The sequence below is a fragment of the Marmota marmota genome, unplaced genomic scaffold (assembly GCF_001458135.2).
Source record: "Marmota marmota marmota unplaced genomic scaffold, marMar, whole genome shotgun sequence".
NCBI classification, from domain to species: Eukaryota; Metazoa; Chordata; class Mammalia; order Rodentia; family Sciuridae; genus Marmota; species Marmota marmota.
The window spans coordinates 3,588,965-3,615,531 of NW_025999983.1; the positions used below are offsets into that span (position 1 = coordinate 3,588,965).

At 43.7% G+C, this 26,567-nt stretch overlaps 2 long non-coding RNA genes across 2 annotated transcripts; one reads left to right on the forward strand and one right to left on the reverse strand.

Moving 5' to 3' along the window:
- On the reverse strand, positions 1-8,800 carry LOC125617603. The gene is made up of 3 exons (XR_007348655.1): positions 8,532-8,800; positions 2,182-2,285; positions 1-1,622 (listed from the first exon to the last, which is right to left on the reverse strand). It is a non-coding gene; the product is annotated as an uncharacterized LOC125617603 (long non-coding RNA).
- On the forward strand, positions 1,622-25,864 carry LOC125617604. Its single transcript, XR_007348656.1, has 3 exons — positions 1,622-4,514; positions 11,894-11,899; positions 25,719-25,864. It is a non-coding gene; the product is annotated as an uncharacterized LOC125617604 (long non-coding RNA).
- Positions 25,865-26,567: the final 703 nt, after the last annotated feature.

Below are 26,567 nucleotides of genomic sequence, written 5' to 3' on the forward strand. Positions count from 1 at the left end.
TCACTGAAAACAATAAAAGTTAATTTAAATATTAACACTGTGGCTGGTGTTTGATAGTCTTATAATTTTTAAACTTAGTTGTACAATCAGCAGAATGATCACATGCAGACACTGAAGTTGTTTGTTTCTCTGTTAATCTGCACGTGTTCCCTATATGTTTTCCTTTGGAGTTTTATTTGTTGATGAAGTGGCCCTTTGTCCTACAGATGTGTGGGGAAATTTCTTATTACATTGCTGTAGTTGTCTCTAATACGTTCCTGTCCCCGAACTTCGTATAAAATGATAAATAGCTCTGAAGGCTACTGTAGCCCCCTAGACGGGACACCTTGTCAAAGGTGTGGCTTCCTCCTGCCATCAGGAAGCACAGGTCCTTTGGGTTACCTTTTCCTGGTAGGATGGTCTCCATGCACTCAGGATTGTAACACGATGACCACCAACTATTATTTATTCATGCTTCATTAATGACCAGGGACACTTATATCACTTTTACCACATTTGGCTTTGGTGGGATAAAGATTATGTAATACACAGAAGATAAATACTTGCTGTATTGATGATCCGCTGGTTTAACTTTTCTTTGCCAGTTCTCAAATGAATGCGTAGGCTCCCCACTATCCTGACAAGGTCACCAACATGTCATTTATTTCTCAACCCACTGTGGTTGTGATACTGATTGCATCATTTACTGATGTTCAAAGTCTGACCATGTTAGGCAAGTGACGGCCTCTGTGGTTCTTTTCATAAATACCTTCTGTGGAATGCAGAGAAAATGCTCTTCCATTAATAAATAGATCATTTAATTTACACGAACTAGAAGAGGTCAGGGGGGAAGAACAGGATTAGCCCCATCAAAGTCAATGATCACTTACCACTGAGGCTCTGGGAGTGGCTCTCCTACTTCTACCCACTTCACAGAACTGTGCCCATTCACCACAAAGGTGGGGAGTAAAAGGTCTCCTGCAAAGAGCTTGGTTAATTTTCACCTGGTAGAATAGGTCCAGGGTAAGGCACATTTGGACAGAATTCTAAATTCTAGGACTCAGCACACGATTTGCAGAGGTTAAGCAATTATTGAAGGAGGAAGTTCTTTTTCATAACTAAATCTGGTAAGACCTCCCACTCCATCCAGCATGCTAGACAGAGATTCATTCCGCTCTGTACGTCGAGCTCTGTGTTACAGTTGGTCACAGTCTGTTGTCCTGTGGGTTTCAGGAAATGAAACTATCTTAACACAGTCTGCCTCAGAAATTTGCAAACAGGACTATAAATTGGGGTGGAAAGTGGGAATCCAATCCTTGTTATGAGCCAGGAGTGGCCTTTGGTACTTACATCTAAGAATCACGACTGATCTTCATCAGAAGTCCTTAGGCAAGTCATAGCCTCAATTTTATAGGTAAAAATCCTGAGGCTTTAAGTGGAGTAGGGCGATTGTATGAGTCCACTCTCTGCCACTAAAATCAGATCTGTGAGGCAGTTAACTTGGAAAGAGGAAAGGTTTCCTTGGCCTATGCTTTTGAAGGTTCCAGCTTATGACTGAGTGCCCTAATACTTGGGGCCTCCGGAGAGACAGTAAGTACATCATGGCCAGAGGGTGTGCTGGAAGAAACCTCTCACCGTGTGAGCTAGGGGAAAAGAGAAAACAAACAGGAAGAAGAAGAGACTGGGGTCCCACAGTTCCCTGCAAGGGCATGCCCTCAGTGACCTGAGGACTCTGACTAGGCACCAACCTCCAAAAGGTCCCTCTTCCTCCCAGTAGCACTGCCTGGGGACTAATCTTTTCCAGGTGGTCCCTGGGGATGTCCTCTTCCAAACCACAGCTGGGACTGATTCAGGGTTGTGCAACTGGCAGGGGACGGACCCCAGACCTGTGATCCTTTCTGATATGGACCTCCTTCCCTCCCCCAGGCTTTAAGGCATTGGTTGGACTGCTAGCCTCTCAAAATGGACTGGAGACCTCCCTAAGAACCCTCCCCACCCCGGTATTCCTCAATGGTGGAAGTCCACGTGACCAAGCTTCAGCTGTGTGAACGGTACAGTGGATGCGCCTGAAGCACCCATCCCTCACTTGTGTGTGCACCACCAACACCTTAGGAAAGGCCAAGGGATACTCTGTCCAGTCTGCATCTGCTCTGCTGGCATCAGCCTGCAGGTCACTCATTACGAGGGACTGTGGGCTCCTACCTTCATAACTGAAGTCTCAGATCCAATGACCAGAAAATTCCAGAAACAGCACGTCCCTCTGCGGCCTGGAACAGAATCCTACTGGAAAGCGGTTTCTTCCGGAGCTATGTGGTAAAAAGGCAGAATCATTGGAAACATTTTCTCTTGGATATTTTGTCTTCGAATTTTTACCAGTAATGTCACTGAGGTCACACAAGGTTAAGTGACCATTTGTTTTTGTTTCTGGGGCCACATGTCACTCCTGCCCTCAGGAATCTTCGGGGAGCTCAGTCAAGAGGTGTACATCGGTGCTTGGTGCTGGAACCCATTGCCAGAGAAGAAATAGGCGTATTGGGAGGAAGGAGGCCTGGGTCCTGTGTAGCAGTAGCTCCTCCTCCATTGGCGCCCCACGGTGACTTCAGCAGTAACGCTTTCCACAGCAAGAATGCACTGCTTTGTGGAAGACTTTGTCATACCCTGAGGATTTGATGGCGAATCCACAAATACAGTTTTAATAACTGACACTAACAGATCCGCCCTACACACAATGTTGGACTGCTTTGTCCCCTGCAGGCTGACACGCATGTTCTGAATCACCCAAACCAGGGATCCACAGGGAAGCCTGGGACAGAAACCGAGCTTTCCCTCTCTGCTTTAACCCTGGACAGAATGCTCACCCAGAGTCCAGGGCAGCCTGAGCACCCCTGCCAGGAACAGCTGCCGGGTGTCAGGTCAGCCTTGGGGACGCCGGCTAACACCTGGTAGTGCTTTATGTCCTTGCCATTGGGTAACTGAAAATCAGTTCCTCCGCAAGGACGTGAACACCATGGGCCATTATCTTTTAGATACAAATGACCTTCTTGTTGCCTCTTTAAAGATAATCTCTGGCATCCTTGTGTATCCTTGCAGAGTGTGTTCAGGGGGGATGGTCCCAGATAATCTAGGCAATTTGTCATTGGATTATCACTGGTTACAGAGCAGCAGTGCCTGTTTCCCCTTGCTCTGATGACATGAGATGCAGCTTGGTGACTTTTTTCATTTATTTCTATAAGAAACTTAAGAGTTTGGGCAGATAAAATGGAGAGTCCACAAACTCCCCACCCTCTGTCTCATCCCGAGGGCCAGGAGGACGTTTGGAAAACTCAGGGCCTGGAGAGGGATCATCTTCTTCCACTGTCAGGATTTTGTCTGAGGAAAGATTTGTAGACGAATTAACAGAGAGGTCTGAGAGACCCGGTTCTGTCACCTCTCCAGGCTTCCAGTGGACAGGCAAAGCAATTTTAATCTTAAAAATGATGTCCCAGAGAGTTGTGAAAAAGGCTGGTGCAGACCAGCCCACACTTCCCTCAGCGGCTCCTGTCTTGCCCACCTGAGGACAAGGTGCGCTCTCACCTGCATCCATCCTGGTGACGTCTCCGCAGAGCTCCCTGATACTCTTGACGTCCGCACTGAGGCTCCTAACATTTTCTGCTCCCTTTTCTCCTGGTCAGCTCTGAGAAGGCACAGCCAGCCCACCTCTACTGCCTTACCTCCCCGGAGCCCTCGCTCTCCCATGGCCTCACGTCTGACAGGACCTGTCTGTACCGGAACCAGACACCGTTATGATTTCAGCTAGTGATATTTTTATTATCTTTAATCTTTAAAACTACTGAACAATTTTAGTTCCACAAAAAGTGACGGTTCCTCATGATGGGTCACTGATTTTGGTCATTTGGTAAAATAATCACACTGAATAATTGTCCTGAAAACAAAACAAAACAAAAAATCAGAATATTTGGTTCTCGGTTTCATCATGTTTGTCATTTTCTACCTGTGTACGATTTTCAGGGCAGGCCTGCTGATGGCATCGTCCTTCAGTTGCTTTTTCTGAGAGTTTTTATTTCTCTTTCACTTTTGAAGTATAACTTCAGTGGATCCATAATTCTGGGTTTCTGGTTTCTGTCTTTCAACATTTTAATCAAGATTATTTCGTAGACCTGAACTGGTGCTTTCACAGTCTCTGCCACTTCTAAGCTGGGGTCTGGCTCTTGGTTTGTTCCTTTGTCTCTTCAGATTTTTTTCTTTTTAAATTCGGCATAGCTTGGGATTTTTTTTTTTTTTTTTGGTTGAAATCTAAATATGATACATTGGATCAAAGGAACCCAGGGAGATAGGTGTGGTTTAGCATGTGGTTCATGTAAATCCGTCTGGGAGTGAGGCTGTGTCCACCGTACCTGTGGTGTCAGGGTTTAAAGTTGCATCTAGTGTCTTTTCTGGTTTCTCTTACTGCCCTTATATGTCTTTGAGACTCTTGACATAGGTTCTAAGTGTGCATATTTTTAGCAATGATACACCAATGTTATGTCAGAGGTGTGGTAGAAGAGTAAGTAAGAGAGAGTGGACAAAATTCTCTATCCCAAGGTTATGTCACAGTTTTTATTTATTGTATATATTTTTGGTGTATAACATGGTGTTTCGTTGCATACACACACACACACACACACATAAATGATTACTATTGCTAAGCAACCTATCATATCTATTACCTCCCATAGCTATCTTTATTCCACAAACACACACACAAAATATAGGAAATGACAGCCATGTAACGTTAAGTGAAAAAAGATAGTGGGCATAATCCATCTACATTAGTTCTCAAGATAAATATGTATCTATGTACGTATGTGTGCATATACATCACATTCGTGGGAAAAATGAAATGAAAAAACTTAAATTACTAACTATGGTATGGCTAGAATTAAGATATTGTCGATTGTCATTTTTCTCTTCACATATTTATCTACATTTTATAATTCTGATAGATATAAATATTAAAATACCAGAGGAAAAAGAGTAGCTTCCCGGCTTGGAAGCACTCTGTTTTACAGAGACCATCTGCTTTCTTAATATTTCTGTTCAAAAGTGAACAGCTGGAGACTCGTGCAGTATGCCCTGCAATTTGTTTGTGGTGTATTTTTAGGGCGATCCCTTCAATGCTTAATAGTTCTCCCCACGCTGTAGGCAGAAAGGGCACAGTGTCGCTCTCACTCCCAGAGAGAAATGGAACGCATCCCGAGAACCATGCAGGAAGGGGTGCGGTGCACCAGGGCCTCCCGGGGGCTTTTGGCTCCTGCTGCTGGCTCTTTGGGCTTCAGCGTGTGGGTGGAGGAGGCCATCCTTCCTCTCTTTCTTCTGCAGCTCCTGTGGCTTTCCCACACTCTTGTGATAGCAGATGACAGCCAGAAGGAGCACAGCACCTGCTCTGGTGGTGAGCAGGGTGGGTGGGCAATTGCTGCTGTCGGTGAACAGGAGGGAGGGAAGCCAGGGAACCCGATGGGCATGTGACCCGCAATGTTCTTACTGGACCAGCACCCTCTCTTGGCAAGTGAGACCACGGCTATTTCCCCTATCCCATGAGGAAAGGGGCTCAGAGTGGTTTCATACTTTCCGAATGTGGGGTGTGAATCCCAGGTCTTTGCCATTTTCCTGCATAGTTGGGATAATTTAAGGGACCACTCTCACAAGAATATTGCAGGCAGGTCCTCAGGAGCTGGGGTTGGGGACTGGTTCCAGGAGGTTCAGATGGACCAGAGTGCAGAGAATTCACATGACCTGTCAATCTGTCCTCTCTTCCTCCAGTTCCACAAATGAGGAGCTTCTTGCAACTGCAATATTCTGCTGTCATCTCCCTCCCCTGCAGTGTATTACATGCACTGGAATACATTGTGGAGCACAAGAAAACCATCACTCGTTTAGAGACTAAAATTCTAACCTCACCTGGATTTCATGTATCTCTAGATCTATCCTCAAACAACATTTACAATGCTGTTTCTCATTATTCTCCTGCATGCACCTCTGAATCAGTCAATAATTAATCGACATGACCTTGCTATTCCCGGAGCCCATCTGTTCTTCCACCTCTGGGTCTCAAGTTCTTCTAGCTGCCTGGGACGTCCCACCCACATCACCACATCTTTCAAGACTTAGTAGTGTTGTCCCTGCTGATTCTTATCAATTCTTAGTTATTAGTAGTACTATCCCTCCTTATCTGGGAAACGTGTTTCCACCTCTTATACTCTCAAAATGTGCAAATGCTTTCAAGGGAGCCTGTCTCTTTCTCTATTCTGGGACGGTGCAGGAGGGGAACACAAAGCACAATGGCTTCTGAGTCCACTGTGACATGCAGCCTGCCACTCATCCTGTGTTACCTCTCAGCATTTCAACTTCTCTAAGACAGAGACCTCATCCTTAAAATGAGGACATCAAGACCAATGTCACTGAGTCCTCTGGATGAAAAGTGATATTTATTGCCTTGTCCCTGGTAGATGCAGATGCTCAACAAATTCAAGTTAAATACATAATAGCTACAACTCGACCCTCTGCACTATTCTTAGCTGCTTTCTGTGTACAAGCTCATCTAATCATAGCTGAGCACTAAAGGGGAACTAGCATCTTGTTCTTCACCATGGAGATGAAAACACTGGGACCCAGAGATTCAGTCACTCCTGCAGACACACAGCACTAAGACACGCTCAGCCCCCACTCCTGTGTGGTGGGACTGGAGCCTGCTCTTTAACTATGAGTGGGCAGTGCACTTCCATCTTCAATCAGAAGGACCCCAGGAGAAGGGGAAGGATGGGCCTTTGATCTTTTACCTGTTATAGGCATTAAGCAACAATTTAGGGAACTTAAAGAAAACTGAAACCAGGCATGGTGGCATGTGCCTGCAATCCCAGCGGATCAGGAGGCCAAGGCAGGAGGATCCCAAGTTCATAAGCCAGCTTCAGCAACTTAGCAAGACTATAGGTAATTTAAAGATACAATTAAATAAATAAATAATAGCTGGGGATGTGGCTTAGTGTTTAAGTGCCCATGGGTTTAATGCCTGCTGGTACCAAAAAAAAAAAAAAGAAAAAAAAAAAAAGAAAAGAAAAAGAAAAAAAAAAGAAAGAAAGAAAAGAAAAAAAAAAAGAGGAAATTGAGCCTGGTCTGTTCTGGAGCGTGAGATGGCATTCTGGTACTCTTAAGCCCAAATAATCCATTTCAGATTGCAGGAAGGGGCAGAGCTGTTCCCAGCCGTGCCTGATGTAAGCAAAGGGACTAAGTGCGGCAGGGCAAGTTCGTACCCAACACTGTGTCCACTCCACACAAGTGCAGTGCCCTAGCTGCTTAATACCTCCATCAGGAGAAGGCGACACTGTGAGGAAGCCTGGCCCTGTAACTCCCCACCGGAGAGACAAGCCCAGTGCACGCTTTACGTCCACAGGGTGTCCTACAGCCTGGCTGGGCCGCTGTGGACAACTGGTCTCCATGTCCCCTGTCCTTGTTAATGAGGACTCCAGTGCCCTCCACAGGCCTGCGTGCTCTGCCCGGGGAGTGCTGGTGATCTACTTTGTCCCTTATGCAGAGGCCATGTCATGGATTTATCATTTTTATGACACTAATTTTGAAAATTTGTAAGTGTGTTTTGGCCATACTTTCCAATATAGAACAATACTATACATAATATAATATAATCTGTTTTATTGGACAAGAATATATTATTCTATTCTAATATAAATAACACTCACTGGACAATAATTCAGGGAATTGCAAACCAGGATAGTCACAAAATAGAGAGGTAAACCCACTAAATATATTATTGGAGAGAGGCACGGAGAAACTGAAGGTAAGGACGCTCTGACCTCCAGGTGTTTATAAACCTCTGACTTCCCCAGGAGCCCCCGCTGGCGTGCGCCTCCCCAGGAAGAGCAGCGCCTCGGCGAAGCCCGGGGCGGGTTCCCGCCGCCGCCCCCGTCGCCCCGCAGCGCGATATTGAAAGGTTTCCTTTCCCCTGCGTCGCTCAGGAGGGGCCGTGGCTGGTGCGCTGCCTGCGAGGCTCGGAGCCCGCAGCCCTCCGCGGCCGGCGACCGCCTGGTGCTCAGCTCGGGGCACGGCTGCGCTCGGCCCTGCACCGCGGGAGGCCGCGCTAATTAATTTCTCCTCCTTTCCCGCACCCCCCCGCGCGGGGATCTGGTTTCAGAATCGACTTCCTGGGTTCGTCCTCTTTCGCCAACCAAATTAGCGGAATGCACGACAGATATCTCATCTCCACCCAGAGGCGGCAGTCAGTCTCCGGGGGAAATCAATACCGAGTCATTTTTGAAAAAGAAAAGAAAAGAAAAGAAAATGCTGATCGAATTTGTTTTCAGCACCCCTGAGGTTGGAAAGGGAGCCCGGGAAGGTCCTTCTCTCCCGAGTGGTGGTGGGCATCCCCCACGCACGAGGGCTACCGAATGCATTTTGGGGTTTGAACTAAATCATGTTCCTGTCAAAATGCAAAGGCTGCATTGATTTACTGCACGAGGCAAAGTAGAACCGCAAAAGGCAAAGTAACAATTTAAAATAATTACCTCGAATTTATCACCAGTTCTCCTAGTTCCGCTTCCGTCTCATGTGCACATTGTTGAAATTTATCTATTGGTCAAATTACAGCACCAAGGTGCGTTCTACCTAGCACCCCGTCGGGACGTGCGTCCCCGTGTTTCTGCCAGTCTTTGGCACGTCTGCTGCTGCGAATGAATGAGAAAACAAAGAGAGAGGGCTAAGTGACAGGTCTGTGGATGCTGAAGGTAAGCTGTGACCTAAAATGGGAACTGTTCGCTTAATGAGCGACAGCTGAAGGATTGTGTGTGCAGGCTCCCGGCTGGGGTCTCGCCTCGGCCAGCAGATGGCAGCAGAGCCCCGGGATCCGGCCTGGCACCGGCTCCAACCATGGTAAATGCCCTCCTTCATTGCCATTCATCTTCACTTGTCAGAGTCTTCATAAGTGCCTTCTGTAGAACTGACCCCGAAATTGCATCATTTAATCCATAATCATATATTGCCAACATCTCTTCCTTTTACCGCTTATCAATGGCATTAATTCAGAGGAAACAGGGACTGCTGGTAACTTTAGGCAATCCGTTGCAAAAAGGAAACATTCATAAAGGCAGGAACACTGCAAGGGACGGCCAACCCGCTTAAAATAAAGAAATGGATTTTATGGGAAAAAGAGAAGCACACCAAAAAAATTAATAAGAATAGATTCTATGCTCCCCCCCTCCCTTTGCTCTTTGCGAACACATTCTGCTCTGCAATCAAAACAGATTTTTAGTTTAAGGTGGCCATTGAATTCTCCCCACACTTCCTAAGATTCTATTTTTAAATATACCAGGAATTGATGTGTAGGACTGAATTACACATTATCAAAACTAGGTCCGGTAAGAGCCCCATGCATTTCAGCTGCTGCTGAGTGGTCTAATGGTTGTAGAGTAGAAGAGTTCTCTCCGGGAAAATGATAGGATACTATAAATTGACAATTGACAGCTGTTGGCATTGCACGGATTTAATTAAATTAGGGTTAAATTGATGAGCTGTAAGGAGAAAAAAGTCTCCCATCCCAAACACTCTACATTTCTGGGAGCTAAAGGGATACTTTGCTTCCTAGAAAGATGGTCATGACCTCCCGAGACTCTAGATGGTACTACAGATTCACCCTGTAGTTTTCGTGCCACCAGTGGTTACAGTCTTTCTTTTATTCCACCCTTTTCAGGGTACCTAAGGTGCTTGCATCAGAAAATCTACTTTAAAGTGCAGAATTATTTTTTAAAGGCAAGGTTTAAATGAGATCATAGGAAATCGACAATGTCTGAGAAAGATCAGATGGATGTGCTTACATGTGTTTAATTTTAGATCCCATATTTAGATTAATTTTTAACTGACTATCACAGTCTAAAATGTTCTAGAAGTACTTAATGGTGTTATGCTGCCACATTAATGAATTATGCTAAATTGAAATGAGATTTTCCTGAAACATACTAGCAAGTGAAAGGAGGAATAATTTGCTCTGAAGTGGTGTTGGGTTTTTTCTCCCTTGGTTATTTTCTGTGTGTATGTGTGGTGGTGTGGGTGGGTGGGCAATGAAGCTATGAGACTGTGCATGAAGACGGCTTTCTCAGAATGCAGCAGTGCATATGGGCTCAAACCCAGGTGTACACATACATACCTGTACACATACATGCCTGGGCCTGGTTTCCACAGTGATTCACGGGACACACACACAATTTCAAAATCATATTTTGCCTTTCAAAATAAAGTGATTAAGACATTCTCTCTCTTATTATTGAATGATGATAAATCCCTAGAAAGGGACTGAAGGATAATTATTTACAGAAATTTTCATGGTCTGTTTTCAGAGCTATTTGGTCAGAACAAGATCCTTTTCCATGAATTGTAAGGCAATGGCCCTCAGAAAAGGGACTTCCTCTTTCAGTCCCCACTCATGTGCACCATGGGGTGCTCATTGGTGTTCACCTTGGCAAGGCATTTTAAGCAGGGGTGATCTTTGGAACAGGCTAAGTTCTTTTCCCAGGCTCCTGATTTCATTTTTCTCAATCCATCTCCCTCCCACTCATCATGCATCAGTAAAAAAATTTCACTTTTACCTTCATAGAATAATTTCCTTCTTTTCAACACACACATGCATCTATAAACAACTGCTATTAAAAGTTCATTGTGTGCCAGTTCCTGTCATAAAAATAATACATCATATAACTTTAATTCATTTATCATTTTTCTGAGAACATATTATTTCTAACTTTACCAATAAAAATTCTGAATTTTGGGAATCAAGCAACCTGCCCCAGGGCTTCCGTACCTAATAAGCAGAGAGGAATTAAAACCTAGCCCCACCTGATCCTGAATCCTGCACTGTTAACAACTGTTAAAAGGCCTCGTCATATTGTATGAAAATCCACTCTCTTAAAAAAGTACACTTAGAAAATTCTAACTAAAAACCCTTCCCTGGGTCCTTCATCCACTTCCATTCACTTATTGCCTCTCCACTGTCATTAGTTCCGTAACAAAATTTCTTCTCCTACTTGCTTTGTGCCAGTTGCTATTTTCTTGCAGCTCCCAGCAGTGGGAATATAGCTGCATAAACCTTCTGGTACCAGTTGGAGCTCGGACTGTGTGTAGTGCACTTTAGGAAGCCCTGAGCACATGCTGCCAGACCTCTATGTTCTCTTCATCTTGGAGAAGTTTCAGGAACAGCTATGTGCAGTGTAGCAGATTTATTTTGCTACATTTCTGCAATGATCTGGGAGGCTGTTAAAAAATGCAATTTCTGCCTATGCATCAGACTCAGTCTCCAGACTGCCCCACTGCCAGTCAGACTTTGGCAGTTGAAGGCTCTAGACTGCCCTCAATGATAGGCTGGCCCCTGCAAGCCCCAGTCATCGGAATGGCACTTAAGGACCCAGGTTCCTTAGATAGATACAGGGACCGGACTCTTCCACCACCCTGTCATCTCTACGTGTGCCCTGGCACCAGGCAGAATTCTTTAGTCCAGGCTCCAGGCCTGATGTGGACTGAAGTCTCTAGGCCTGCCCAAACATGGACTGACCCTCACACCAGCAGGCTTAATGTGCACCCTAGTACCAGGCCGGCTTCTGTAGCTTTGGTCATTAGATCTGTATTCATGGGCCTAACCTCTAGGTTAGGCCCAGGTCCATTCATTGCCAAGCCAGTCCCTAAGGCTGTGGCTTTAGGTCTCTCACAGCATCAGACCAACAATCTTGGGCTCAAACATCAGATGACCTCCACACACCCAGGTTCCAGGTCTTCCCAGTGACTTGTCATTCCCTGCAACCCCACATTCCAGGATGTTCCCTACAGCCTTATGCTCCAGCAAACCAGAGTCCAGGCTGGCCCAATGGACCCCTTGGCTGAACAGGTCTTCGTGGACCAAGTCTTCAAGACTACCCCTATATGCCCAGGTCCCAGGCTGACCTCCTAAGCCCAGGAACCCATACCAGCCTTCTCAAATCTGTCCTCTAGGCCAATCTCTGGTTACCCAGTCTTGAGCCTATACCAGTGGACAAAGGTCTCCAAACATGTCCTCATGATCCCAGGCTCCAGGAAAGACCCAGTGGTCTCTAGGCGCCAGGCCAGGATCTGTGATTCTAAGTTCCAGATTGAGCCCTTTGGATGGAGGGTCCCTACAACCCCCAGTCTCTAGAAGACCCATGGCCCAACAGATTTAGACCCTAGGCCCACCCAAGTACACCTTGGTGATAGACTAGAACCTATGTATTGAGGTCTAAGATCATTACTGCAGACCTAGTCTCCAGACAAGCCCCAGGGATGCAGATCCTCAAACCACTCCCACAAACTCAGATCTGGGATCTGTCCTAGTGTTTTCAGGCACCATCTTGCCCCAATACCAGACTAGAAACTTTGGATTCAGGTGCCAAGTCCATACCAGAGCCTGATAATATTGGTAGACTTAGATTCAAGAGCCAACCTTTTACCAGATTGGCTCCTGTAAACCCAAGCTTTAGACTAGTCCCCATGGACACAGGTTTCAGGTTTGTTCTCGTGGAGCCAGGACCCAACCCATCCACAAAAATCTGATCAGTAGTCCCACCCCAGTGGATCTAGACTTCAGGTCTAATCCCATGGACCACGGTATCAGATCTGACCACTGACCTATGTCTCAGGCAAGTCTGCACAAACACTTCAGCAGCAAGCAAACCCTTAAGGCCATGTCAGATAACCTACCCAGAATCTGTATGGGCTGATTGGTGAAGGGCTTTTTCAGACTAAGTATGCAAAAACTAAATTTAGTTCCTATTTCTTCAAATGTATACATAACAATGTTAGGCAACAATAAACATGAAAAACCAAGGAAACAACACGAGCAAAAGAATACAATGGTCACCCAGTATCTGACTCCAAAGAAACAAAGATATATTTACTACCAGCCACATGCTTTGAAATCTTTCAGGAAAACTTAGTGAATTCCAAGAAGTTATAGAGAAACAAAATCACGAAAAGCAATAAATAATCAAAATGAAAAAATTTAACAGAAACTGAAACTATATCTTATGAAATCAAATTTTGAAGTTGAAAAATATGATGAATGAAATAAAAAATGCAATAAAGAGCACCAAGAGCTGAATTAGTCAATCAGAAGAAATAATCTGGGAATTTGAAGGTAGGCTACTTGAAAATATACAGTGGGGGGAGGGAAAAAAAAGATAGAATGAAAAGAAACAGAAACTTTACAGGAATCATGGGACATCATCAAAATTGCAAATGTTCAAATTGTAGAATTAAGAAGGCAAAAGGAAAAGACAAATGTATAGAAAGTTTACTTAAAGAAATAATATCAGAAAACATTCTGTATTTAGAGAAAGAGAGAAATATCCAACTACAGAAAGATCAAAAGCCTCCAATCAGATTAAATCCAAACGAGACTACAGCAAGACATATTACAATCAAACCGTCAAAAAGAAAAACAAAGAAAAATTTAAACGGTGGGAGGTAGAGTAAAAGTGTATTTTTGATGCAAAAGTAAGTTGTTTTCAGATTCAAAGAGTGGAAGTAACAGAAGAAGCAAATAACACATAAGGATTTTCCAATAAATCCAGCAGTGGAGTTTTCAGCAGAAAAATAAGTCAGGAGGGAAGAGGTATCATATTCAAAGTCCTGGGGTAAAGGGCCTCAAACATACCAACCAATAATATAGTGCCCAGAAAAGTTATCTTAGAAAGAAATGTAAGTGAAGTTAGCCAATCCCCAAACACCAAATGCCAAATGTTTCCTATGATATAAGGAGGTTGATTCATAGTGGGGTAGGGAGGGGGAGCGTGGGAGGAATAGATGAACTCTAGACAGGGCAGAGGGGTGGGAGGGGAAGGGAGGCAGGGGGTTAGAAATGATGGTGGAATGTGATGGACACTATTATCCAAAGTACAGGTATGAAAACACGAATTGGTGTGAATATACATTGTATACCACCATAGATATGAAAATTGTGCTCTACATGTATGATAAGAATTGTAATGAATTCCACTGTCATATACATAGAAAACATTTATTAAAAAAATTTTAAAAATAAAGCATAGAAGAGAATAAAAAAAATAATTTCCCAGACAAACAACAGTTGAGGGAGTTCATCAACATCAGACCTGTTCTATAAAAAATTCTAAGAGAAGTTCTTTAATTTGAAAAGAAAGGATACTAATTAGTAAACAAAAACATATAAAAATACAAGACTCACTGTCAAAAGTAAGCATGAAGTCAAATTAAGAATACTCCAATATTATAATGGTGGTGTGTAAATCGCTCATATCTTTAGTGTAAAGGTTGAAAGAGAAAACCATTAAAATGCTAATGACTACAAAGGTTTCTTTAGGGGTATACATTGTGAAAAGCTGTAAAATGTGACAAAAATTTAAACGGTGGGAGGTAGAGTAAAAGTGTATTTTTGATGCAAAATTAAGTTGTTTTCAGATTCAAATGGATGGTACAAATACAATATGTTTTCTGAAAGCCTTATGGTAACTACAAGCAGATCCTACAGTAGAAGTCCAAAAGATAAAGGATAAGAAATCAAAGACTACCACTAGAGAAAAATCACTAAAACACAAAGGAAGAATGAAAGAAAGATCTGCAAAACAAGAGGACCATTAACAAAATACTGATGACAAGCCCTTACTTACAATAATCATCATGAATATAAAAGTCTTAAATTCTCCAATCCACAGACACATAGGAGCTGAATGGATTTAAAGAACAAGACCAACTGTATGCTGCTTACAGAAGACGTCTCCTGATGTGCACATACAGACTAAAAATAAAGAGTGGAAAGACATATTCCAGCAAATGGAAATCAGAAGAAAACAGGGGGAGATGAACTTCTATCAGAAAATCAGACTTTAAAAAGTCAAAAACTGTAAGATGAGTAAAAGATGATCATACAATAATGAGGGATTTCAATTCCTAATGAAGGTACGATAATTACAAATACACATGTATTCAGATTGGAGCACCTAAATATACAAAGAATAATATTTCTAAAGGGAGAGAGCTGTAGTAGAATAAGAAGAGGGCATTTATATCCACTTTGAACAGTGGGCAGATCATCCAAACAAAATCCATAAGACAATATCAGACTTGTATTGACTTTAGACCAAATGGATCTAACAGACATGCGTAAAAGTTTCTATCCAACAGCAGCAGAATGCACATTCTTCCAAAATGCACACAGAACATTCTCCAGGATAGATCATATATTAGACCATAAGATATCTCTTACCAAATTTAAGAAGACTGAAAGCATATCAAGTGTCCCTTCAAAACACAATGGCATGGAACTAGAAATCAACAGGAGAAAATTTAGAAAATTCATAAATACATAATTATAACTACAAAGTCAACATGATGCTTCTAAACAACCAAGGATTCAATTAAGAAATTAGAAGCAATAAAAAACCATCATGATACAAATAAAAATTAAACACATAAACACACAAAGACACACAACATACCAAAACCTAGGGTACACACACCCACACACACACACACATAAATTCCAAGAGACAAGTGTATAGCAATAAATGCCAACTTCAAAAAGAAAGAAAGATTCCAAATGAACAACCTAAAGTTATATCTCAAGGAACTAGAAAAATAAGAATAAACAAAATCCAAAGGTAGCCATTGAAATGAAATAATAATGATTAGGATGGAAATAAATAAATTGTAGGAATATAACAGAAAACAGATTTAAAACTGAGTTGATTTTCAAAAAGATATACAAGATCAACACAATGTTAGCTTGAGTAACTAAGAAAAAAGAATGAGGACACACATAGATAAAACAAGAGATTGAAGAGGAGATCATACAACTATGATACCCCAGAAATAGAAGGATCATAATAGATTATTGCAAATTTACACCAACATGTTGAAAATCCTAGAATAGATGGATAAAATCCTAGATACATATCAAGTCTAAATTTTGAAGAAATAGAAAATCTGAACAAATGATGAGATTGAACCTATCATAAAAATGTCTCTTATTGAAGCAAAGCCCAGAACCTGATGGCTTTATTGCTGAAATCTCCCAATTGATTAGGAATAACTCATACCAGTTCTTCTCAAATTCTTCCAGAATAATAAAGTTAAAAAGTGTTTCCAAACTAATTTTAAAAGTTCTGCGTTACCTTGATACCAAAGCCAGAGAGGGACACTGCAAAAGCAAACAGCAATGAAAAAGAAAAAGAAGGAGGAGAGGGAGAAAGAGAAGGAGGAGGAGGAGGAGGAGGATTACAGGCCAATATTGCTGATGAACATACATGTAAAAATTCTCAACAAAATACTAGCAAACTAAATTCATAAGCACATTAAAAGAATCATTCAACATAATTGAGATTCATCCAAGGGAAGCAAGGATGGCTCAGCATATGCAAACCAACTACATTAACAGAATGAATGGCCAAAAATCTATCATCATCTCAATAAATGCAGAAGAAGCAAGTGACAAAATTGAACATTTTCTGTGGTAAAAATTCTCAACAAATTAGGTATAGAAGGAATGTACTTCAAAACAGTGAAAGTCATATTTGACAAACCCACAGTGAGCAAATTACTCAATGGTAAAAAGTAACGTGATTTTCCTCTAAGGTCAATAATAAGACAAGGATATTCACACTCATTACTTCTATTTAACATGATACAAGAAGCCATCCCCAGAGAAATCAGGCAAGAGAAGGTAATAAAAGGCATGCACATTTGAAAAGATGAAGTAAAATTGTCCTTCTTTGCAGGTGACACATCTTAGGCATAGAAAACCCAAAGACCCTACCAAAAAAAAATAATGCTAGAAATAATAAATGATTTCACTAAAGTTGCAAGATATAAAATAAACCTACAATAATCAGTATCATTTCTGTACATTAACAGTAAACTGAGAAAGAAATCAAGAAAACAGTCCCATTTACAAGATATATCCACTGGAAACTACAAAATTTTGAGAAAATAATTTGAAGACACAAATAAATGGAAGGGTATCTTATGCTTATGGATTAGAAGAATTAATATTGTTAATCTCCATGATACACAAAGTGACCTACAGAATCAATGCAATCACTGTCAAAATTTCATGACAGTGTTCACAGAAATAGAAAGGAACAATCCTAACATGTGCTTATAACCATGGGTTATCAGAAAAGTGAAAGCACTCTTGAACAAAAAAGATAAAGCTGGAAGCTCCCACTATCTTCCTCAAAACCTACCACAGAGCTACAGTGATCACAGTGATTACAGTGATCCTGGTGTAAACACAGACACATGGACCAGAGGAAAGGACAGAGATCCCAGAAATACCTTCAACACATGTGCAGTGAGTTGATTTTGCACAATGTTGACAAGAACATGGAATGGGGAAACAGGTTAATGACATGACCACACAATGTTAGAAGTACTAGGAGAAAATGGTGCTGGGTGTGCGTGGGGGTGGGGGGCTTCACAATATTGGTCTGGGCAATGATTCCTTGGAAATAAATACAGAAGCTCAGGCACCAGGGCAAAAATAGATAAATGGTGTTATATGAAACTAAAAAGTTGTTGCACACCAAGGAAATAACAGAGTGATGTGACATCTAATGAATGGGAGAAAATATTTCCAAACCATATGCCGCAGTCTAGCTGGGCACAAATAACCGAGAGGTCATGAGCCACTTGTAGGTTCAAACAGGAACTACTTTATTGCCCGAACCCAACGGGAACTCCATAGAACTCCACGGAAACTCCGTGAGAACCAACGGGAACTCCTGGAGAACTCAAAAGTAGCGGGCACCCGAGGTAGCAGGAGCCGCCTTATTGCTGGACAGTAGAGGTCCATATACACAACTGAACATTCAGCTTGTTTCAATTTAGCATCATCCAGTTACAGCAATCAGTCATTATCTTAATAATTATACACAGCTTAACTTAGTTATCATCATCTTAATGGCTTGTTGGCGTTACTTCTCAACCACTCCTTCTGGCAAAATGCCAGGTGCCTTCCTGACTTTGCTGTGGCTCTCAACAACCATATGCCTCATAAGTGATTAAAATTCACCATACAGAAGGAACTCGAACAACTCAACGGTAAGAAAGCAAATAAATCTGAGTGAAAAATAGTCAAAGGATCTGCATGGACATTTCTCACCAAAAGATACACAAAGGCCAAGAGGAATGTGGAAAGAATGTCTGAAACGGTCTGGACATCCAGTGAGTTATCCATTGAGATTTAATTGCCAATAATAGAATATTAAGGGGTGAGGTCTTTAGACGTGGTTAGATCATGAGAGTCCTCACCCATGAATGGATCAAGGTCCTTTGGTAAGAGGCTGACCCAGTGGTCAGTCCTTCTGCCTCTCTCCCTTGCACCCTGTGATGCTTGGATGGCATCACCTAGGAGGAGTGGGCTTCCACTAGCTCAGCACTCAACAGCATCTCCATCTTGGATATCCCAGACTCCAGAATGGAGGGACATCAGTGTCTGTAATTTCTCAATGACCCAATCTCAGATATTTTGTTATAATAGCACAGACTAAGATAATGTCCAAAATAACTGGGATGAGAGCAATGTGAGTTAAAATGACAATGAGATATCACTTCACACCTGTTATGATGACTATCATCCAAAAGAGGAAAGATAAAGAGTGTTATGCCTTGGAGGGAAGGGAACGCTTACACACTGTTGGTGGGAATGTAGATTAGGATGCCATCATGGAAAACAGCAGGGGAGTGCCTCAAAAAACTGAAAATAGAGCTATCATGAGATCCAGCCATTCCACTACTAAAATTATATTCACTACTGGAAATATATCTGAAGGTGCTGGAATCAGAATGTCAAATTGTACCTGCTTTCTCAGAATCCTTGAGGCATTATTCTTAGTAGTCAAGATGTAGAAACAGCCTAAGTTTCTGTCAATGGAAAAATGGATAAAAATTATTTATTTTATATGTTCTAATAAATAATATGTATAATATACACACACACACACACTCACACGCACGCGCTTATGATGGGATACTATTTGGCCTTGAAAAAGGAAGAGATTCTGCATGAATCTGGAGATTACACTAAATGAAGCAAGGCAGATATAGAAGGGAAGTAGAGCATGATGTCACTCACATGTGGAATCTCAAAGTTGGACTTCCTCAGGTAGGGGGTAGAAAGACGATACCCAAGGGCTGGGGGTAGGTGTGGATATTGGTGAGATGCTGGTAAAGGATATAAAGTTCCTTTGGGGGAAAAATGTTCAAGAGAGCTAACGTGTGACATCGTGGGCCTAGTTAACAGAGCTTTGTCTTATTCGTGACAGTTCCCAAGAGAGTAGATGTTCTCATCACCAAAGGCAACCCGCTAGGCAGCGTGCATAGGCGATGAGCTTGGCTCAGCCGACCCGACTTGCAGATCCATTTGAAGATTCACATTGTGCCTGAAAGCATTTATGATTTTTATGTCGATTTAAAAACATAAATAAAATACAAACCCTGGTTCCTCCTGCTGAAGAGGCAGTGTCCCTATGTGCTCTTATGTTAGGCTTGTTCATTGCTTTCACCTTATGTTTTTCACCCTGTGTGTTTTAGAGAGCTGCTAACTCCCCTCCTGAGTAGAGGATCTAGCATTTTCTGCTTTTGCTAGTTTTTCCACAGTTGTTTTCGATATTCTACTGAGCACATCCCCGTTCAGAGCTGTTTTCTTTTCCCTGAGAATCAGGGATTGCTGTCCTCACAAGATGGCCCTCCCTTGAGGGTTGGCCCCCATTCCTTAAGGTCTGTGCCCAGAGTTTGCCTAAGGGGTGCCTGGTGTACCCGCCTCCATCCTTTTACTGCTCCATGCTTTGTGCTTCCTTGTGTTTTAGATGCATATTTATTAAGAGCACAGAGCTTTAGAACTGTAAAAATCTAATCCCATAATTTCTGTCTCGATGGGAATATTTAGCTGTTTCTTGTTGTAACAAGTCATTTTTATGGATTGTTCTACTGTCTGACTGTGTTTTCTGCTTGCTCTGTTCTACCTCTCTCTGACCCTCTTCCTGTTCCCTCGTCAGTGTTTGTGACACACATGGGAGCTAACGAGTGTGTGCTTAGGTGACGGGTTTGATGTGAAATCCCAGCTCACTCTCCTGGGGGCCTGGTAGGAGACAGCTACCAGCAGAGGCCATTCAGACTTGAACCAGTCTGGTATCAAAAAGCTTCCTGGGAGGTGAAGGGTCAAGGGCCACACTTTGGGGAGGAGGGTTCCCTTCTCCTGGCTGAGGTCAGCACCTTGCTTCGCCCATGAACTGCAAAGTGGAGGAAGTGCAGGACTTGGGGCTCAGGCCAGCTGGGGCCAGGTGGGGTGAGAAGGAAGACCCTTCTAGGAAGCTGGGCCACCTGCGCTCCTGCTCCTGGAACCACCAAGCCTTTAAGCCTTTGATCAACGGCATCAAACAGCACGTGGAGATTTGTACAAGTGAGACAATTTGCTTGCAGTTGCTTTTCTGAGCGGTACTTTCCCCAATCATCTCTCCTTTTTGGGGATTAAAAAATGAAATAGATATGAACCCATTGTCTGATGTCAGCAAAGAATATATAAAACGTAATGATTCTGCAGATGGGAGAAAGGAATCTCAACAGCCCTATAAATTTTGTGGTTCATTATTTGTTATTCATTACATAAGAAAACACAAATGAAAAGACCTGACCTTTCCCAGGCAGCGGCTCTGCTCCCACAGTAGTCAATAGAAGCAGCTAATAGCGAGCGATTTAAGATCTGCCGTATAATGATACATTTGTAAACACATTTTTTTTTCCCAGAGCAATGTGAGTAGCAATCTACTGGCAGCAGGTATAAAAATAAAATATCTCCTTCCTGCTGGTTGTTATCCCCTCTCCTATAATTAGAATTCATGAGAGAATCATCCAGGGAGCCAGAAGGCCCAGGGCTGGTGAGGAGGCAGAGGTAGGAGATGGCGAAGGGGTTGCAGCCATTTGGGGATTCGGTGCCCAAGCCTTTCACCAGCTGAAAGCCTGCGTTTCCACAAGTGCCATGTTGACGACTTGGCGTGGAGGGCATCTGAGTGTGTGAGGGTAGGGCTGTTACAGTGTGTGTTTGCTGGAGAACGTGGCAGGGTGGCAATGAGTGCGGTGGGAGGGGTCTGAATCAAGACCCACCCTCTACCCAGAGATGTTCAGCCTTGGAATGAACCACTGTTCCTTCTACCTCCCAGTCTCCATTCGTAAACTCAAACGTGCACTTGAAAATCCTTTCAGAAGAAGTAAAATACCTGTTTTTGTCATCTCAGAGTCCCACTGATTTCCCTAGGGATGTGAGCTGGAAGTCCCTCTTCTGAGACCTGCCCAGCTGGCCCTCCAGGAAACCTGCCAAAGCCATCATGGATGGCTCAACACAGGCTTGGGCCAAGTATGCACCATCAGTCAGACAGCAGAGACGGCCAATGAAGGAGAGAAGAGAATTGCCCTGGACGGTTAATACAGAGCCACCGTTCATCACACACACGACTCACTAAAACTTCAACAGGAAACACCAGCTGAAGGCTTTTCTCCACTTCTCAACCCCCTGCCCCCAGACACAGGGTTCTGGTGCACACATGTGCAGGCCCTGTGCGGGTGCTACAGACGAAGACCCGTCCACCCTGGGTCCCTCCCTGAAAGACTCACAGTCCAGTGGGAGAAACTGAGAAGTAAATAAAAAAATACATAAATCCTCAAATAGGTAAAAGGGGGTGCAGAGACAAAGGTGGAAGCAAAAGTGAGGACCAGTGACATTTCCAGAAAAGGGTGGCTGAGGAGGCTGCGGGGCCTGGTCCTGCCTTTGTGCTGTAGAAGACTCAAGGACCTGGGTGAGCAGCCTGGACAGGCGAGGAGACTGCGAGTGGCCTACTGAGTCTGAGCTCACACCAGGCCTGGACTGGGCAGCAGTCGAGGTCAGTGCCAGAAGCCACATCCAGGTGGGTTTCTGAGCCTAGACAAAGAATCATTCCTGCCTCCACAGTGAGAGAGCCATTGAAGGGTGCTGGGTTCTCTCAGCCGTTGGCTCCTGTGGTGTGACCTGAAGTCAGGATGGGGACATGTGTGTCCACACACCCTCCATTGCCACCTTTCCTGCTCCCTCCTATTCTGCTCCTTTACGGATTTGACTGGGATTGCTTCCAAAATAAGTTCTTTACTCCCCTTACTTTTTTTTTCTTAGTGTCTAGTGTGGGAAACATAACCCATAAAAACAAAGAAGGTGGTGAGAGAATTTCTAAGAATAACATTGAAAGGAGAGAATCCTCCGGCCGGAGTTGAGGGTCAGTTTCACAGAGCATGGAGAAGGGAGGGCTGGGAGTCTGTCAGAGTCCCTGGGTGATGGTGGTGCGCACATTAGGGAGAGCAGAGGAGGAAGGGCAAGGCTGGGGAGGAAAGGAGTGCTCAAGTCTGGATGTGTGGAACCCAGGAGCCCTGGAGGTATCTATCATCATCATCATTTGATGTCCATGACCACACATACAAGGAAGGCCGAGGCTTGGAAGGCATTCTGAACTAAAAAGGGACTCCAGACCGTTAGAGTGAAGTTGTTCATGGGAGAGAAACAGTGGCCAGCAGAGGAGGAGAAAGCCCCTCGAGAGGAGCAGGGGGACACCAGCATTTAATGTGGGGAAAGATGACCCTGTGAACTAGGAGGAGAAGGATCCACGAACCTCGGATAGCTCGGATATAGTGATGTCATAGAAGTGGAGCAAAGAGAAAACTCTGAGGGGAAAGATGACAGATAAATGTCACATACAGCATGTTGACCACAGTGGCACGGGGGAAATGAGAGGATTCGGTCCTGGGGTAGACTGGGCCATTGGCCTGGTGGGCAGAGTAGAGACCAGGTGGAGGTGCGGAAGCAGAGGCAGGCTTTGTCCAGTGTCGGATACCACCACGACCACGTGGCTGTGGCTGTGGATCAGGGCTCTCCCCATGAGGCTGGGCCCAGGGTGCCCTTCAGGATTCCTGGGTGGTGGGAGGTCTGGGTTCAGGAGGGGAGCTGGGGGGTATGGTGATTCAGGCAGTGGTTCTTTACAACAGACAGAGCAAACTCCGCTTGCTCACTCTCATCCTGGGTACCCTGTGCTCACCTGTGAATCTTTCACGTGCACACTCAACATGACCATGGGCACACACAGAAATGCCGTGGTGCAGTGGTCCTTCCTTGTGGGGCATGGCTGCGGTACAGAGAGCACTGACAGGAGGTGGAGGAAGGTCGCAGACGGTTGCGGGGGAGTGTATCGGGAACAGGAAGAGCGCAGGATGGATGTGTAGCTCAGTTTTCCAGGGAGACATTAGCATGGGTTAGGTGCTGACATGACATGGCGACACTCATGGTTTTGGGGTCATCTGTGCACTATGTTTTGTGTATGACTTTCCCAAGAGGACTTGGAAAGAGTGGGGCCCTACAATCCCCCCAAAACAAAGGCCGAATGTTGTCTCTGATACACAGATGCAAACACACAATAGTGGGGTGAGCATGGAAGTTCAGTGACTTAGACAAAGGGGAATGAAGGGAACGGAGGGGGCATGGGGGTAGGAAGGACAGTAGAACGGATCGGACATCTCTCCTATGTTGATATATGGGTCACAACCAGTGAAACTCTGCTGAGAGCCACAGCCGAGTCGGAATGGCCCCTGGCATTTTGCCAGTAGTATTGGTTGAGAGGCGAGCCATTAAGATGATGCTGGATTGATTCAATTGTATATTAGACCTTTACTGTCCGCCTCGGCCCGCTACTTTGGAGTTCTCGCGGGGATTCCTGGAGAGTTATATTGGTTGGGGAACTGCTGGAGGAGGGATTTCCGGTTGGTGGTTCCTGGAGGAGCCGTGTTGGGAGAGTTCCCGGGGAGCCTGTGTGGAGTGTGCTGTTGGAGTTCAGCCAATAAAGTTTCCTGTTTGTAGATACAAGTGCTTTGTGGCGGCTCAGTGATTTGTGCCCGTGCGGGGAACGCCTGAAGCTCTGAGGTAAGTGAAAATGCTTACCCCTGAGGGAAGGTGAGAGAATGGGTGACCATATCAAAAAACAATTTGTTCTTGTTTTGATTTGTTTTGTTTTTGTTTCAAGCTGCCTATCCCTAGAACTTTCTCAGGCAAACTGGGAAAAATGGTTGGCTCAAGGTTTGAAGTTGTTCGCCCCTGAGGAAGAGATAGAAATATACCACAAATGCACATGTCAAGCAAATAGGAAAATTGATACAACGATTTTTTGTTCCGTTTTTGTTTCATTCTATTTTGGTTTTGTTTTGTGTTATCTTGTTGGGTTGCATTATCTTTATAGTAGATTAGAAATTAGTAAAAATCAAACCAAAAGAGTGTTAAGTAAATTGTTAGAGGTTCAGACCATGGAGAAAGACATTTTAGATCAAGTAAAAGAGAAGGTCTCTCGAGCTAGTCAGACAGAGAAAGAAAATTTAAGGGGGAGGAAGAACTATCAGGGAAAAAGTTGCAACAGGAGGCTGCTACTAACACCTTTCTATCACCAGAGGGCATAAGTGTCTAACCAACAGCTCCACCTATAGAGACAACATATGCTATGGAGCCCTCAACGCCCGTAGTTGACAGATGGGATCCTGAGACAGGACCTCAAAGATTAGCATGCCCTGTACTTCAGCAGGCAGGAGGGCAGCAAATTCACCATGCTCTAGATTTCAAAACAGTGAAGCAGTTAAAGGAGGCTGTAACAACCTATGGACCTCAAGCACCCTTCACTGTAAGCATGGTCGAATCCATTACCAAGTTGAACATGACGCCAGCAGATTGGACTAGTATGTGTAAAGCTGTTCTAAATGGAGGACAATACCTGTTATGGAAGGTTGCCAATGAGAAATTTTGCATGGAGACGGCTAGGCGAAATGCAGCAGCTGGTTATCCTCAGAGAAATCTAGATATGTTGTTAGGAAAAGGACCTTATGAGGGTCAACGGCAACAAATTGCATATGATCCTGGTGTATATGCACAAATTGCTGTAGATGCAATTAAGGCATGGAAGACTTTACAAGGACATGGAGGTTTACAAGGTCAACTATCTAAGATAATACAAGGAGCTAATGAACCTCACGCTGAATTTGTAGATAGGCTTATTCAAATAGCTACCAGAGTTTTTGGGGATACAGAGAAAGCAATGCCATTAATTAAATAGCTAGCCTTTGAGCAAGCAAACAGATGGTGCAAGGAGGCCATTAGACCATGAAAACATGGAGATTTAAACACATATATTAAATTATGTAGAGACATTAATGAACAAGGGCAAGTCTTGGCAGCTGCAGTACAACAGGCTTTAGATGCCAGGCCAAAAACATGCTAAAATTGTGAACAAACAGGACATTTTAAAAGGAGTTGCCCCATAGGAGGAGGGTTTAACAAAGCTAGGTATCAAAGGAGTAGAATACTGGGTATTTGCCCACGATGCCATAGAGGGAGACATTGGGCTAATGAATGCCATTCTCAAACCACCGTAGAGGGTACTCCGTTATCAAAAAACGGACAAGGACCAGGTGTTTACCCACAATATCATGGAGAAAGGGATCGGGCTCCATTGCCAAAAAATGGACAGGGGGGCCCAATGCTCCAGGGCCCACAGCCACAAATATACAAGGCACTGGAGGAATGCAGCAACACCATGGAGGAACCCAGCAACACCATCAGTGTAGTGCCCAGGACACATTATCCATCAGATCTCTCATCAGATGAACCAGAGGGAGCTCAGGGTTGGACATCTATGCCTCTGCCAGAGCAGTACTAATTCCAGAGATGGGAGTTCAAATCATTCCCACAGGAGTAAAAGGACCACTTCCCCAAGGAACAGTAGGCTTATTGTTAGGACGCAGTTCTTTTACTCTAAAAGGACTTATGATAAGTCATGGGGTAACTGATCCCGATTATGAAGGTGAAATAAAAATTATAGCTAGTTCTCCAAAGGGTATATCAGTAATTTCACCAGGAGATAGAATAGCACAGTTATTAATAATACCCAGCCTGCATCATAAATTTTCCAGTCATACTGTAGAAAGAGGTTCCAGGGGATTAGGCTCCACAGGTGTGGATTGGGCTATGCTGTCTTTAAATTCAGATTCTCACCCAATGCTAAAACTAAATATTCAAGAATATGAATTTAATGGGCTACTGGACACAGGTGCAGACCTTAGCATCATCTCTCGTCAAGAATGGCCGAAACATTGGCCATTACAACAGGCCACTCAAACACTTCGAGGCCTAGGAGTGGCAACTAATCCCCATAGAAGTGCAATGGTATTAGATTGGAAGGATCCTGAAGGATGTGAAGGAACTATACAGCCATATGTATTGGATCATCTTCCTATAAATTTATGGGGACGAGATGTCCTAGATTAATTAGGTTTGACATTAACAAATAACGTCATTCCAAATGTGCCCACATAAGGGCTAGACAAGGTTTTAGGAAAGAAAAAAAGATTAGGGGAACAAGAACAATGTATAGCAGCACCAATTCAAATAGATCAAGGAATAGATATACATGGATTGGGTTTTCAGAAGGGGTCACTGAGACAATAAAAATTACTTGGAAATC